Source organism: Eretmochelys imbricata, chromosome 22 (genome assembly GCF_965152235.1).
Source record: "Eretmochelys imbricata isolate rEreImb1 chromosome 22, rEreImb1.hap1, whole genome shotgun sequence".
Lineage (NCBI taxonomy): Eukaryota > Metazoa > Chordata > Testudines > Cheloniidae > Eretmochelys > Eretmochelys imbricata.
In genome coordinates, this window is record NC_135593.1 from 8,006,760 (window position 1) to 8,022,600 (window position 15,841).

Consider the following 15,841-nt stretch of genomic DNA (forward strand, 5'->3'; position numbering starts at 1 on the left):
GTTTAGAGACATCCAGAGTATGGGGCTGCATCCCTGCCCATTCTGACTTAGAGCCACTGATGGACCTATCCTCCATGAACTTATCTAATTTTTTGAACCCAGTTATTCTTCTTGCCTTCACAACATCCCTTGGCAATGAATTCCACAGGATGACTGTGTTGTGTGACGCAATACTTCCTTTTGTTTAGGGTTTTTTTAAACCTGCCTATTAACTTCATTGGGTGACTCCGGTTCGCCTTGCGTGAAAGGGCAACACTTCCCTATTAATTTTTTTTTCTCCACACCATTCATAACTTCATAGGTCTCTCTCATATGTCCCTGCTTAACTGTCTTTTTTAGAAGCTGAAGAGTCCCAGGCTTCTTTATCTCTCCTCCGATGGAAGCTGTTCCATACCCCAAATCACTTTCGTTACCCTCCTCCAATTCCAACATATCTTTTCTGAGATGTGGGTGACCAGAACTGCACACAGTATTCCAGGTGTTGGTGTACCATGGATTTATATAGCAGCATTGTGATATTTTCGGTTTTATTATCTATCCCTTTCCTAATGGTTCCTAACATTCCATTAACTTTTTAAACTGCAGCCGCATGATAAGCGGCTGTGGCTGTTATCCGAGAACTAACAACAATGACTGTTGGACCCTTTCTCTCTTCTAGTTCACCTGTGAAGAGCAGGCATCATTAGCCCCTAGACTACTTGGAACAAACTGTCTAGATATCAGAAGGGTCAACTGAACTGTTTGTCTTCCCAAGCTAGATAAATTGAATAGCAAGAAGTTTATTGTATCCCAGTCTTCCCTATGAGACTTTAAAAACCAAGTCCAGTCTATTTTCTATGGATATTAAAGATCTCATGGACACTTCCACAGAAAGCATTTCCTATGGTGTCCTTGGACATAATTGCTCATCCTCTTTGCACTTCTGCCTGTCAGTTTCCACCCAAAAGAAGATGGTATTTCACTAGTGATGAATGCCATTACTGTATTCGGCATGAAAGGGCTAAATTCAGACTTGGTATAAGCAGGAGTAACTCCACAGAAGTCTGTGAAATTGCACCTATTTATCCCAGATCAGAATTTGGCCCAAATATTCTATATAAATGTAAAATATTACAGTTGGATTGTTAATGACTTGACACATGATGGGAAGGTGAGCACTGATGTAGAAGTTATTTTATGGGAGAGATTTGAACTTTATTAATGTACATTTATTTGCCTTCTGCAGTAAAATAAACCTGAAACTGAAAATAAAAAATGGCTTGGACTACTTAGAAGCAAAGGCAGTGATCTGATTCATAATAGAGTTCAGTTTTCACTCGTAGATTAAAACTGAAATCACCTAAACAAATGACATGGCAAATAAGCAACATGGAATGTGAAAAACCTCAACTTGTCCTGTTGGTAAAGATGTCAGATCATCTGCAGCACAATAAAAACTAAGTGGTTTTTCTCCCCCCACCCTACCTTTTTTTTTTTTGGTGGGGGAGGGGAAATCAGGTGTGATTCAGGGCATATTCAGTCAGCCATTATGGAACTAACTTACACTAACAAGCTCTTTTACAGCACCCTGAGGTTGCCCTTTCATTCTTCATCATTTGTTGGTGTGGTTACTCGGTTCATAAGCAGCAGGTTGTGTTAAGTGGTAATATGACACATAAGAACAAGTAAAGTCCAGCAGACATAACATCATGATACTGTAAAGCTTTTCTGTTAACAGGTCTTGTTCTCTGCATCAGTTGCACCTATACCTGATATTTAGGGCTAATTTTTCTCTCATTCTGTTTTTATACCAATGTACCTCCATCAATGGAATTATTCCTGATTTACCGTGGTTTGAGATCTGAATCAGTGACTACATCTCTGACTGTCCCATTCTGATGGTCATCAAGCTGTTTATCCTGTTAAAATCATTAAATTGGCAGCCTTGATGGGAGTATGGAGCTTCCTAATTCAAATTCATTCATACTGTAGCCATATTAATACTTCTCACAATTCCTCTCATGGGGAATCTGCACTGTTACGTGATTTGCACAAGGTATACTGTGAGTTAGTGGGAGTGCAAAGAACAGAACCCACAAGTCCTGGCTTTCAGTCCTTTATGCTAGCAATGGTATCACATTTCTGGCAGGAGCCAAGCAGTTTTGTACTGCGTTAGGCCCCAGTCTTGCAACTGGATCACTAGCATAGAACCCCTGTTAATATAGTCACGTCCTAGAAAATATGAATCTCCTGTGTGGGTTTCTTCCACCTGTTGTACAGTGGCTTTCCAAATGACAACCTAAAAGTAGCTACACTTTAGCATTCTTTAAGCCCTAAAGGCTGAAAAGAAGAACAAATGCTCTTAGTAATCACATGAAATGCAGGTGTTCTGAGTTTCAGTTGAATATGACACCCAGTGAGAAGGTGCTTCATGCTGAAGAAGTAAGGCTGGCCAGGAGAGACTGAGACAGCTGACCAGGAAATGGACCCTGGCATCTCCATCAGAAGAAGTGGTTCTCCTGCAGCTTACATCCACAAACTTAGAGCCTTAAAGGGAAATCAGATGACTTCATTTCTTTCCTGAAGTATTCTGATGTCGCAGAAGAGGGGTCACCCCCATGGAGGCCTCTGCTTCTCCAAAGCCCAAGCCGCTTCTCCGATAGCTTGCTTATTATTGCACCTACCTTGACATGAACTGAATTTAAAATGTATCTAGTTTAGGTGGCTAGGTTCTTTGCTGAAGTGTTTTACGATTTCCTATTACCGTGTTCCTCTGTGTATGAGATACAGCAGCCCTATGCCTCCAACATCCTCAATTCACTTGAGACTGGGGGCCCTGTTTTCTGAGCAGTAAAGGAATACCATTGCACAAAGACAAGCTATAGTGGAAGCTGGCATTTTTAACACAGATATCAATAACACCTGCAGTTTTAAAACAGACTTACAAGGATTATTCTGATTCTAAATTTTCCTCACTTGTCTCAGTCATTAGTTTGAATCCTTACAGACTACGCTGAGATGTAGTATCTGGTAAGTTACACAAAGGAAGTCTTAAGTAGAGCCCTAGGGGGGTTTGGTTTTCCCTTTAAAATGCAAATAGCTGGTAGTTAATTCCCCATTTGGGATCTAACAGCTGAATTTAAAATATATTTCAGAAAGCCCTGTAGTGTGGATGAAGAAACATGGTTACATGAGTACAGATACTTCTAGTTAATTATCTTTATTCAGCGAGATTTTAAGCACCTTCACCAACAGGTGGCAGTATATTGAAACACAGTTACTCATAACTCATTGCTTTAGTCCAAATTCTGCCCCAACATCCACCTTGGTGAAACCTCACTGACGTGTAGACATACACATGACAGCTGTATGAAGGTGAAATTTGACCCTGTTGTCTGCTCTGTAAAAATTATACATCAGCACATTTAAATATATTAGTGCAATAATCTCCCTCTCATTAAAGACAGGTTTCAGAGTAACAGCCCTGTTAGTCTGTATTTGGAAAAAGAAAAGGAGTACTTGGGGCACCTTAGAGACTAACCGATTTATTTGAGCATAAGCTTTCGTGAGCTACAGCTCAAATAACTGGTTAGTTTCTAAGGTGCCACAAGTATTCCTCTCGTTAAAAGAAGTCATACTTAAATATTCTGCTTTTTTTGAGAACTTAAAAATTCAGCATGTATAGCCTGAAAATAAAACCAGCTACCAGAGTTGTTTGCCTCCTTTACCTACTATACACACACTCAATCTCAGCTTCAAAGATGACAGGCTCTCCAAAACAGGTATCTATCCAACAATGAAGTGACAGTGAGATTTCCTTAATTTTTTCTGAAGGGAAATTTGCCATCTTATTCTTCCATTTCACTTTCAGTAATTGCTAGCTTTTCAAGTATAAAACATAAGAGAACTCAATACTAATAAGCCAGAAAACACTTATGCCCTTGAACCAGATTATGTTTAAAAAAAAATCTGCACCCTTGTAAAGACACTTTGGGTCCAGCTCTCTGTGTGCTAAATGACACTGTCTTCTACTGAAGTCATTGGGCCTTCAGAATGTTCACATGATCAGTCTCTAAGTAGTTAAATTAGAGTCCTTGTATCTGCTATTTGTTCCATCTCCTGGAAAATATATTTGATTCTCACATTTTAATACAACCCCTTTCAAAAAGATACGTTTGTACACATACACACAACAGTTTTAATCCCATTCATGCCTCCAAAAATGGATTTATTTGGCATAAGGTGAATGAAATTTTTTTCTAAAAAGGAATGACCAAGCTAAATGTCCATTGCAGTCTAATATTAACAAATAATATCGAGTGACGAAAGTATACAGTATTTGGATAGCCCCAAGATGGTGCTTTATAGACAGGGCACAGATCCTGAGCTGTGGCTGGAGAACATTTGCACAGCTCAGGAAAGACATCAGGCTGCTCTGCAGCATAAACCAGAGGCGTCTATAGGCTATTTTAATCATGGTGGCTGCTGCCAATGGGCAAGGGGCCACTGTGGCAGCTGGGGTTTGCCAGGATGCCATTGCCATGTCCCCACACTGGCATCTGAGGGTGGTGGGTGGTAGTATGAGCTACTGTAGTAACACTCCACCCAACGATTTCACTGTACTGGAGGGTAGCAAGGGAAGCCAGTTTTAAGACTAATTTGTATAAGACCCTGACTCAAAAACACCCTAAAGCAAGGCAGGATCTGGGCCAAAGTTGCCGCTCGTATCTAAGGCCCTCATCTGGCAATGGGTTCTGCTAGCATGGACCCTTGTGCACATGCAGAGCGCCGTTCACTTCAATGGGAAAAACGTTAAATCCCATAACGGATCCCTTGGCAGAGTCACAGACTAAATAATACCTGCAGATCCCAAAACCTGAACAATTAGTTAATAGTGAAAAGAAAAGGAGTACTTGTGGCACCTTAGAGACTACCCAACTTATCTGAGCATAAGCTTTCGTGAGCTACAGCTCACGAAAGCTTATGCTCAGATAAATTGGTTAGTCTCTAAGATGCCACAAGTACTCCTTTTCTTTTTGCGAATACAGACTAACACGGCTGTTACTCTGAAACCTGTCACTTAATAGCAAAAGTATTCCCCAAAGAGGTACTTACATTCTATTTGTTTAGTATCTAAGCTATTGAGGTTCTCTCCTCTCTTTAGTGCTAGAAACTGGCTTGAATCAAAGCATTAAATCTTAAAGCCCCAACTCTGAGGTATTTGAAATCCACACTTGGATCTAAAATTTATAGTTTGAGTGCATTTCTAGTTTCTATGTGTTTAACTCCCACTGACAATGAGCTGGAAGATCTTGCTCTCTTCCAGCCAATTCTCTCGTATCTGATTTTTGCAGTGAAGCCTGAAGTAGGTTTGTCTAATGCATCAAGCATCCCCTATTCCCAGTCAGACTGTTCCTGCCAGGAGTGGGAATAATTGACATGGAACGCAGGCTGAATGGGTCTGAGTCAGGGCATATACATGCTAAGATCTGTGGATGCTGTCCCCCTAATTCTTGCTGAGGGCCCCCCAGAGCATCCTCTCTGCAGGTTTCTGGGGTTCCAGAACCAGGACATGACACTTGCACCTCTTCTGGCTGTGGCTTTTCAGGCATATGCTTACAGAGAAGGTTTCAGCTCATAATGGTGAATTTGAGAAGTCATAATAAGTAAGTAAATCCATTTATCCATTAGCTGAATATCAGTGACCTCAAAGCAGAATTTTTGGAAGCCTTCTTGATCCATCGCTAACTTTGAGCACTCAGCAGCTGACTTCCCAGTGATCTGCCACAAACCATCCATCCATCTCCTCACAGGTCGTCCCTTGGCTATGTCTACACTAGCACTTTTGTCGGCATAACTTATATCGTTCAGGGGTGTGGAGAAAAAACCCACCCCTGAGGGAATAAGTTACGCCCACAGAAGCGCTGGTGTGGACAACACTATGTCAGTAGGAGACAATCTCTTGCCAACACAGCTACCGCCACTTGTTGGGGGTGGTTTGATAATGTCGACGTCTGCAAAGAATGGCTACATGGGAGATCTTACAGCGGCGCAGCTGCATCACTACAGCTGAGCTTCTTTAAGGTCACTAGTGTAGACATGGCATAATGACCAAGTTAGTTTATTTTTTGTATAAATGGTTTCTCTTTCATTCAAGCTTGTTCCAGTCTGAAATTTCTTCTTTAAATACAGATGAAGAAATCAGACGTGCACGCTAAATTGTCCTATTTACTGTGTCTCAAATATTTGCCTATGGGTTTTCAATAATTATATGATTCACTGGTTGGTAATGTATAGTCACAGCACCTCACCTTCTGTGTGGTAGAGGGCTCTTTTATTGCAGATCAATCAAGCAGCCAGATGTTGAAAAATCTGATAAAAGAGCATGAAGCTATTATAATTTCAAGGTGAATAAAGCCATTTAGTGTATGTTAAAGGACTGCTGTAAAGTTGTTTAGGCCTAAATTATGCTGTTGATATGCTTTTACCATGGTGGAGTTTTTTTATTTCAATGAAAAGAGCATTTTGTTGAGGTATTAAATTTCCCTGCAGTGTATGCAAGCTAGACATGGTAGCACAAAGTGCCAGAGAATCGGAAAATTAACTAGAAACAAAACCAAAACTCATGCTTATTTTTATTTTTCAAAGCTAAGTAAAATGTAAACATCAAAACAAAACCCCAAAGGGTGAAAAGTAAATCAAATTCTTAAAAAAAAAAAAAAAAATCAGTTTTAATAATCATGAATTATTAGTAACAATGGTAAAAGCATTTTAAATATATATATATGTATATAGCCGAGTGAAAGTGGAACCTGGGCTCTAACCCACCCACCGCTGCCACACCAGCTAGCCTGGATTGAAGGCACCACCAAACTCAAGTGAGAGGTTTGCGTATATAGATGGGAGGGATGCTTATGGGCAACATCCTGGCTAAGTTTGCATTGAAAACACATTCTCTGTGATATTTTTCCAATATGATCCAATACAATGTGACCATCAGGCCCAATTTTAATTCTTGTGTAGGACGGAAGCTCAACATTTCTTGTTTGTTTAAATGGAATTAGAACCTAAAGAGTGCACTGCTTGCCATGTTACACAGTATATATAGGACTACAGGAAAATAAAAATTGTTTTTCAAAATCTGGCTAGGTAATACAGCTATTAAGACTATATTTTGTCTCCGCCTTTCAGATATATAACACTGTAGGTTAACAAACCAATAAGCCAAACAAACAAAAACACAGGGCCAGTTTGCCATGTTCCCTTCTCAGGAACAATTGTATACATCAAGCAAAGAATAAGAATTACCAAAACATTCTCTAGTTCAGGATTTCTACCCTAGACCTGCAGTCTTGGGTTCAAAGTCCATTTGCTCCTGGAGCAGCTTCTTTTATGGCACTATCCACAGAGCACCTATATTAGAATAATCTGTTACTAAATCCTCATTTGCCCCTAAACCCTGCCATAAGCTTTTTATTTTACAAGCTTTCCAAAGCAATGAATTGTATAGCTGCAGTGCAGAGACAATGCAGGCAAATGAATCAGTCAGGGCCTTTTAAAAAGTAGATATCAGAATATTTTGACTACTTACAATGCATTTCTTTTATTATTAGTTATGAAATATTTACCTTCCACCTGACAAGTCAGTGGCACAGAGAAATAAAAAAAAATCAATCAGCAAAATTGCAGCCAGGCAGAGAAATGGCTTTTGTTTAGAATCTCCAGATTGCCTCATCCTTATTCCCAACCCAGGGACTGAACTGACATTACTAAATATAACATAATTCACTTCCCAAAAATTTCTTTAAGAGTTAATGGTGTGTGCCTCCTGTCCTTCCAAAACATTGAATACACCAATACTTAAACCACTGGAAACCAGGAAATACAGAGTCACAGTACACAGCCTTAACTCTGTCCCTGGAGCTGGCGAGATCCACTGAGGGTATGTTTCAGTCAGGGCTGCCCTACAATAGGCAGAAATAGGTAAGTGTGCCATTTTATATGGAGTGTTGTGTCCCACAGAACTGTACTTTCTCATTCATCTGCATGCACCCCAAACTCTTGACCACAGGACTCCGAATGTCCAAAAAAACCCAGTCCTGCACCTGTTGTGGCATACCAATATTCAAGATAAATTCATTATACACATCAGATAGATTTTAAACACTTAAAAGAGCACATAGTATCAGGGGATGACTATTGGGAAGCAAAAGATCAAGTGACCCCAAATTTGCACCCCAAACTCAACACCAGCACCTGTTCTAACACACCAGTTTTCAAGATAATGTCCCAATGCATGTGGATTATAGAGCACTTTGAAATGCCAGATATTAAACCAGCAGCTTTGGGTTCAGGGCAAAACTTCCAGGAGCCATGCTGAATACAGACAGAGAGCACCTAATCTGTGTGACACATATTCTCAGAAGCTACCTAGGAAAGGACTCAAGTTCATAGTATATAGGTGCTGCTTAGGTTCAATGGACACAGTATATCCCATACAGACACTCACTTACTCTGACATCAGGCTGCCTGCAAACCCTCTGACTTGCAAGAAAACCAGTAGGAGAACACTTCAATCTCTCTGGTCACTCAATAACAGACCTACAAGTGGCAATTCTTCAACAAAAAAACTTCAAAACCAGACTCCAACGTGAAGCTGCAGAACTGGAATTAATTTGCAAACTGGATACCATCAGATTAGGCCTGAATAGAGACTGGGAGTGGTTGGGTCATTACAAAACCTAAACTTAATTTCCCCAATACTGATTTCTCCCTACTGTTACTCACACCTTCCTGTCAACTGTCTGTAAGGGGCCATTCTCTTACCATTTCAAAAGTTATTTTTCCTCCCTTGCTATCCTGCTGTTAACTGATTTTATCTTGTTCGACTGACCTCACACTTGGTAAAGCAACCCCCATCCTTTCATGTATTTATACCTGCTCCTGTATTTTCACTCCATACATCTGATGAAGTGGGTTCTAGCCCATGAAAGCTTGTGCCCAAATAAATTTGTTAGTCTCAAAGGTGCCACAAGGATTCCTCGTTGTTTTTGCTGATACAGACTAACACGGTTACCACCCTGAAACTTCTCTGGCCTGTTAACTTGACTCAAGACCCATAGTAGATCCAACTTTTAATCTGAATATTTTTTTTAATATTGGGTTCCAGATATTAGCTGAAATCCATCCCAAACAGGTGGCATAAGTTTGGGGAGGGTTAGAGCCATAGTTTAAGCTTCAGCTGTGCCCAAAAGAAGTTGTAAGAACCAAAAAATGTTGATGTCATATGATTTTAGGGGGAGTGCTATCTCTCAAGAACCCCTTGCTCAAATTACCTCAAATTAAGACCACTAACCCTACCCCAGATCTGCGTGAGGAACAGCAATTTTTAAAACAATCTGACTAGGCATGTGGATTTTTGAGCACTTAGAAAAACTGGTTGTTCAACAGTAAGTGAGTCTTAACCTTGAATTCAGTGTTGCTATTGCCCAACTATACGTAAGAAAAGTCTAAGCAATACAGTATTAGGAATAAGAAAAGGAGTACTTGTGGCACCTTAGAGACAAACCAATTTATTTTAGCATGAGCTTTCGTGAGCTACAGCTCACTTCATCAGATACATACCGTGGAAACTGCAGCAGACTTTATATATACACAGAGAATATGAAACAATACCTCCTCCCACCCCACTGTCCTGCTGGTAATAGCTTATCTAAAGTAATCGTCAGGTTAGGCCATTTCCAGCACAAATCCAGGTTTTCTCACCCTCCACCCCCCCACACAAATTCACTCTCCTGCTGGTGATAGCCCATCCAAAGTGACAACTCTTTACACAATGTGCATGATAATGAAGTTAGGCCATTTCCTGCACAAATCCAGGTTCTCTCACTCCCTCACCCCCCTCCAAAAATGTAATTAGGAACTTATTGGAGGATTAATTGTTATGCATGATCCAAAGTGTAAAGCATCTGGATTCATTTGACAGAAACTATAAAATGGGTTAGGGTGATGGTTCCTTCCAGTATGCCCAAAAATGTGAATCACCCTGTTACTCCCCCTGCTTCAGCAAGAGAGGACACGTTTTCTGGTGTGGGTGTCAAGCTCCCCGCCACCCCCAGTCTATCTGTCAGCCACCCAGACAATCTTCTCGAATCTCTGCCAGCCCTTACTTTACTTTACAGGCTAATAATAGGTGCAACCCAATCCCTGAGCCCCTCTGAAAGCTCCTGTAATTACCAGGTTTACTGTTCCTAAGAGAACAGTGTACACACAGCTTGATTGGTACAATTCAAAATCAGGTCCTTTATAACATAACAGCATAGAGATATATTTACAGAGAAATAATCATAAGTTTACGATCAAAGATTCAGCTATAAGAGATACTAAAGATAATGGAAACAGAAATGGCTACATAGAAAACAAAAAGTATAACATGCTCCTTAGAGTTTAAACTTAACTGTAACAGGCTACAATCCTTGTCTAAAGTAGTTTCTCACCTAAAACAATCTCCCAGTGTTCTCAATCTACATGCCCAGGAACTACCGTTCATGGATGCATAAAGTGCTGTCCTTTTTCCTCCCTCAGTGTTGGACAACAGGGTGCTTTCCCAATTCCCTGTCCTCCAGTTATAGTCTAATAAACTTCTGAAGTGCACCTCTAGACAAAGCTCTTTTCTTCACCTCTGCTGCGGTTCTTTTCCTGTTGACTTCCCATCTCCCTGCATGTAAATGGGGTTCCAATGCTTAATCTACATATGAACCTAGGCAGACGTGAATCTACTTCCCTTTGTCTGGCAAAACCTGTTTGTCCATCCAGCTTTCAGTACATATACACAGCTCCTTAAATTTCATCCATACATATATCTTGCAATGATTATGAGGATCAATCTGACATAAGCTTTGATTAGATACCGTATGTGATTTTCTTTATGGATAGATACTATGAAAATGGTGTGGTAGATGTAGTGACTTTGTCAGGACTGTTAGGAGTTGCTGACATAGAGCAGTGAACCCTTTGCCAACTGGCACCAATAGGCCTTTGTGTCATAGTTAGAGATAGGGGCAATCAGCTCCATTGAGATGTCAAAAATATTCATAAAATCCATGATCCAATATTCATAAAATCCATGTTCTGTGCTGCAGGATACATAAGCACTTTCAGCTGGAACTGCACCACATTGTTGGTTGTAAGTTTGAACATCCGTGAACTATAAACTCAGGCTTGTATAAGTAAATCCTAATAAGAACAGCCATACTGGGTCAGACCAGTGGTCCAGCTAGCACAGTATCCTGTCTTCCGACAGTGGCCGGTGCGAGATGCTTTAGAGGGAATAAACAGAACAGGGCAATTATTGAGTGATCCATCCCCTGTCATCCAGTCCCAGCTTCTGGCAGTGAGAGGCTTACGGACACCCAGAGCATAGGATTGCGTTCCTGACCGTCTTGGCTAACAGCCATTGATGGACCTATCCTCCATGCACTTATCTAATAAATCCTGAATTGTTCCAGTGATTGCAAACTGGGATTACAAAAGTTCAAAGCAACAATTTACAATTCCATAATTGTGGAGAAATGCTGAGCTCTAGCACACTTGAGGTTGCAAGAAGGGATAATTACTTGCATTCTAAATCTGCGTCCTTGAAGACAACATCTGACCTTAGGGTCTCCAGCCTCCAGTGCAAGACTGGCCTGAACTCTGGGCATGCCTACATCATATAGCACTTGGATGCATCTGAGTGACATGAAATGAACTCTGATGACAACAGAATGTCCACATTTTCTAAAAATATAATTATTGATAAACTAATCCAAAAAGCAAAGAAAAAAAGGGAAGGATGAGATCAGGAACCAGATTAACACATTTTAATCTTTAGTATAATTAGCTGCTAGGGTCTGAATTTGAAACGTTCCTCTGCCATCAAACATTGCTTCGAACAAGGGTCCACCAGCCCTGTCTATCCTGGGCTGCTCTTTGCATCTCCTCTGTGTTAAATCCCATACATTCTTCCTCTCCAAGTAGTGTTCGAAGGAGGGAGTCTTTCAGTCAGACACTTCTGCATGTTCTTCTGGTTGCACACCTGTCATGGCAAACACTTTTGCTTCATTCTTAACACATGCCCCAAATATTCCCATCTTCTTTCCTGGACATCTTCAGAGACACGGGGTTGCTGAACTCAGACGGATCTTGGCATTTGTTATAAATTCATTCCATTTAATACCGACTATTTTTTTTAAGGCATTTGCTTTGGAAAACATTTCGGTGTCTGTCTGTACGTAGGGTGGAATATATTCATTTCCCAAACTCAGTTTTGTTGCAAAATATCTCATTCCCTTAAACTACTCACCAAGATCAGATTCTCTTCTACTAAGACAAGTATCTTTTAGAGGATATAGCCAAACACGTTTAAGTGCAAAGAATAAATCAGTAAAAGTGTTTTGACAATAATCCATAAGGTGGCCTAAATCAGTAGGGCTCTGTGCGAATGCAGGTGTTTGCCGCTGTTGAGTTCATTGCAGGATCAGTTAATTCACACAGGAAGCTGCAGTCTGGATACTGTGAGATGTAGATGACATATGCGGTGCTGCCAACTTTTGCAATAATTAGTTTGTTTTTTTAAAACCCCAGCACCTAGGTTGAGAATCTCAGCTTTCATTTAAAAATAATACATTTCGAGCCCTCATCAATGTGGAGAAAATCATGAAAACTTGATCCCTAAAGCCTCAGAAGCCAAAAGGTAAATAAAGGGAACCCCATTTTTATTTTTTGTCTCATGATCTTTAAATCAACCTCATGATATTTAGGGGCCTGACTCATGATGTTTGAATGCTTGGTGATGGCAGTCACACCCGTGGTCAAATTCTGAGATCTTTTACACGGACAACCATTGCCTCAAAATGGGACTTTTGTGTGAATAAAGCCTTGTCTACAGTGTTTTTTTAGCCATCAATGTAGCTACACTGGTGCATGGTTTACACTGGTCTGAAGCTGGGATGTGTTGCAGCAGTACAAATTATATCTATACTAGGGGTTTGCACCAGTGCAAACGCACGGATACAACTATATTAAGGTCTGACCTGGTGAGGTGCCAAGCATCTGCAGCTCCCACTCAAGTTAATGGGCATTAAAGGTGCTATGCTTCTCAGAGGATCAGCTCCTTGGTGGCTAAAAACTAGAGCTGGCCAAAAAATTTCCACGGGAAATCATCAATTCTTGAAAAGAAGAGGAAAAGGAAAAGAAATTCTAAAGCACCACTCCAAAATGAAACATTTCACTTTGAATCAACATTTCAGTTTCCAGTATAAAAATATTACATTTCAATTGAGAAATGTCATATTTTTCATTTCTGAATTGAAATGTTTCAGAACTTATCATTCTGCAAATTTTTTCAATATTTCTACTTGTTTGATTCAGGATGAAAACAAATGTCAAAATGTGGGAGTTTTCCCTACTGTTATTCTGGGAAGAACTTAAAAATTGACATTTCTCATTGACAAGACTGTTCACAATCATGGAAATATCAAAATAGTCAGAGGGACTTCTAAAAAGTTGGCAGAAAATTAATTTAACAGATATTCTTATAGAATAAATCTAAATACTACAATGATGGACACACTAAAAGTACTTCAATATAGTAAATTTTTAACTAAGGTAGTATAATACTAAGGTTTTCCTTGTTAATTCAACTTGTTTATTTGTAACATATTCAGAAACTTCAAAATGTTTCATTGCTGAGGTTTTGATTCACCCAGCCCTGTCTTTCTAATGGAGCTGAAAGTAACATGACTTTTATTTCCTTCGTCGTTTTGTACACAACTGCTCTCATTGGGAACAATATTAATCTACTGCTTCTGCAGAACAAACATCACAACAGATTTTTGTGGCTCCCACAAAGATAGCCGCTATCAACACTGAAGGAATGTAATCAGATCTGCTGATATAAAAATCGGCCAACAGGGTTCCAAACATTTTAAATAGAAGAGTTTCCTAGGCAAGGGACAACTATGCTCTAAACTGATAAATAATGCCAGACAAAAGAATTTAGTTAAATTGGAATTAAAAGCTGAATTGTTCACTGTAGTTTTCTGGAAAAAGCTCCAGTTATTAAAAAATCTTGAAATACAAACACCAATACTTCACTACTCTTTTATTCACCCTACCCTGTGTGCCCTCCATGTAATGTATTATTATTTAAATTGGGGTAGCACCCAGGAACCCCAATCATGGCCTAGGACCCACTGTATTGGGCGCTGTACAGACTCTAAACAAAAAAATGGTCCCTGCCATGCAAGAGCTTACAATTTAAGATGGCGCCTATCAGAAGTATCAAAACAAGATAACACACAAAACCCACTTGGCAATTTTGTCTGGTCCTGAGCCCCAGGCGGACTTCGTAAATGCCACCTTAGGCAGCAGGCTTTATAATTTTATATTGGAGCCACAGAAATATTGGCAGGCTAGTGGCAAGGCATTTTCCATGAGGGGATGCTTGACTGAACACATTCCTCCAGTTGGTAACCAGAGCTTGGCTTTGTTAATGCAGACCTTCAGGGGAAACTGTAAAACTCACCTTTTTCCCTACACCTTTGATATATTGTTTATTAAGCATGCAATGGAGATTTTTGAAAGGATTATGTAGCCAGATCCGCAGTTGGCGTAAATCAGCATAGCTCCACTGAAGTGATTTACATGAGCTGAAGATCTGGCCCATTGCCTTAGAGTGTATTAATTTATGTCAGAGTTCTATACATTCTCATAGGGTGATGTGCTTGACTGGAATATTTTTTGTGAATGATCTGTCTGATGTTCTGAAGTGTGCTGATTATATGATAGTGTCTATAAGCGTGGAGTCTCCAAGCTTGTATTAGTTTGATACTGTCTAGAAATTAACATGCATTTTTGGCGTAAGTAATGTTGCAACTTTTGTACTGAAAATGGATCCCTTGAATGGGAACTGGACTTTCTTGCTCATTTCTTATTTTGACCTTTGCATACGTTTTTGCAAATATTAGAGGGCAAAATTATGGCTGTGTGTGGAGTACACCAGGTGAAGTGGCCATCAGCAGTAATAAAGATGGGAGTGAGGAACTGGTTTGCTCATCTGAAAACTGTCTAGATGTGCAGGTTTTTTTAAAAAAATGTACAAGTCTTCTGTAAAACAAAGTGTAGAAGTTTTGTGGGCATTAAGTGGACACTATTATATCACACATCTGCATAACTCTAAGTTTTCTAATAGAGAATGACAAATATGACTAACTTGGTTTGTGACGATGAGAGATTGAACTGGTTTGGAAAAAACAAAGAACCAATAAAGGAGAAAAGCTTTGTTTATTTGTATGGTCTTTTGATGCAACGATCCCCTTAATCTAAATTTATGATGGCTTCTTTCTAAATTATTAATCTTATACCAACATCTCCACTATATCTAGTATTCTACCCTTACGGTATAAAACAGTGCAGTGTATTCAAACAGTTCAGAGGTGGTCAGTCATATGTAAATAATTCAGATAGAGTTGAAATTTTCCAATCTTCCAATTATTTAGGTTATAGACAGACACAGAGGGGCAGCAGGGGAGTGACAAACTAGTGATGGAATATACAATCCGATTTATGGTTCAATTTGCAAACCCTGACTCATGTAAGTAATCATCATGCATATGAGTAGTCCCAGTGACGTCAATGAGGCTACTAATGTAAAGACTACTTACGTAACAAATCACAAGGATTTACAAGATTAGATCAATGTTCTCCATACAGATTATATAATCTGTAACCCACAATACTTTACAGAATTAGACAGTATCACAAAAAAGAATCAAATACATAATAGCAAAGAAGGGAATTCAGAGATATAGGCAGGGGAGAA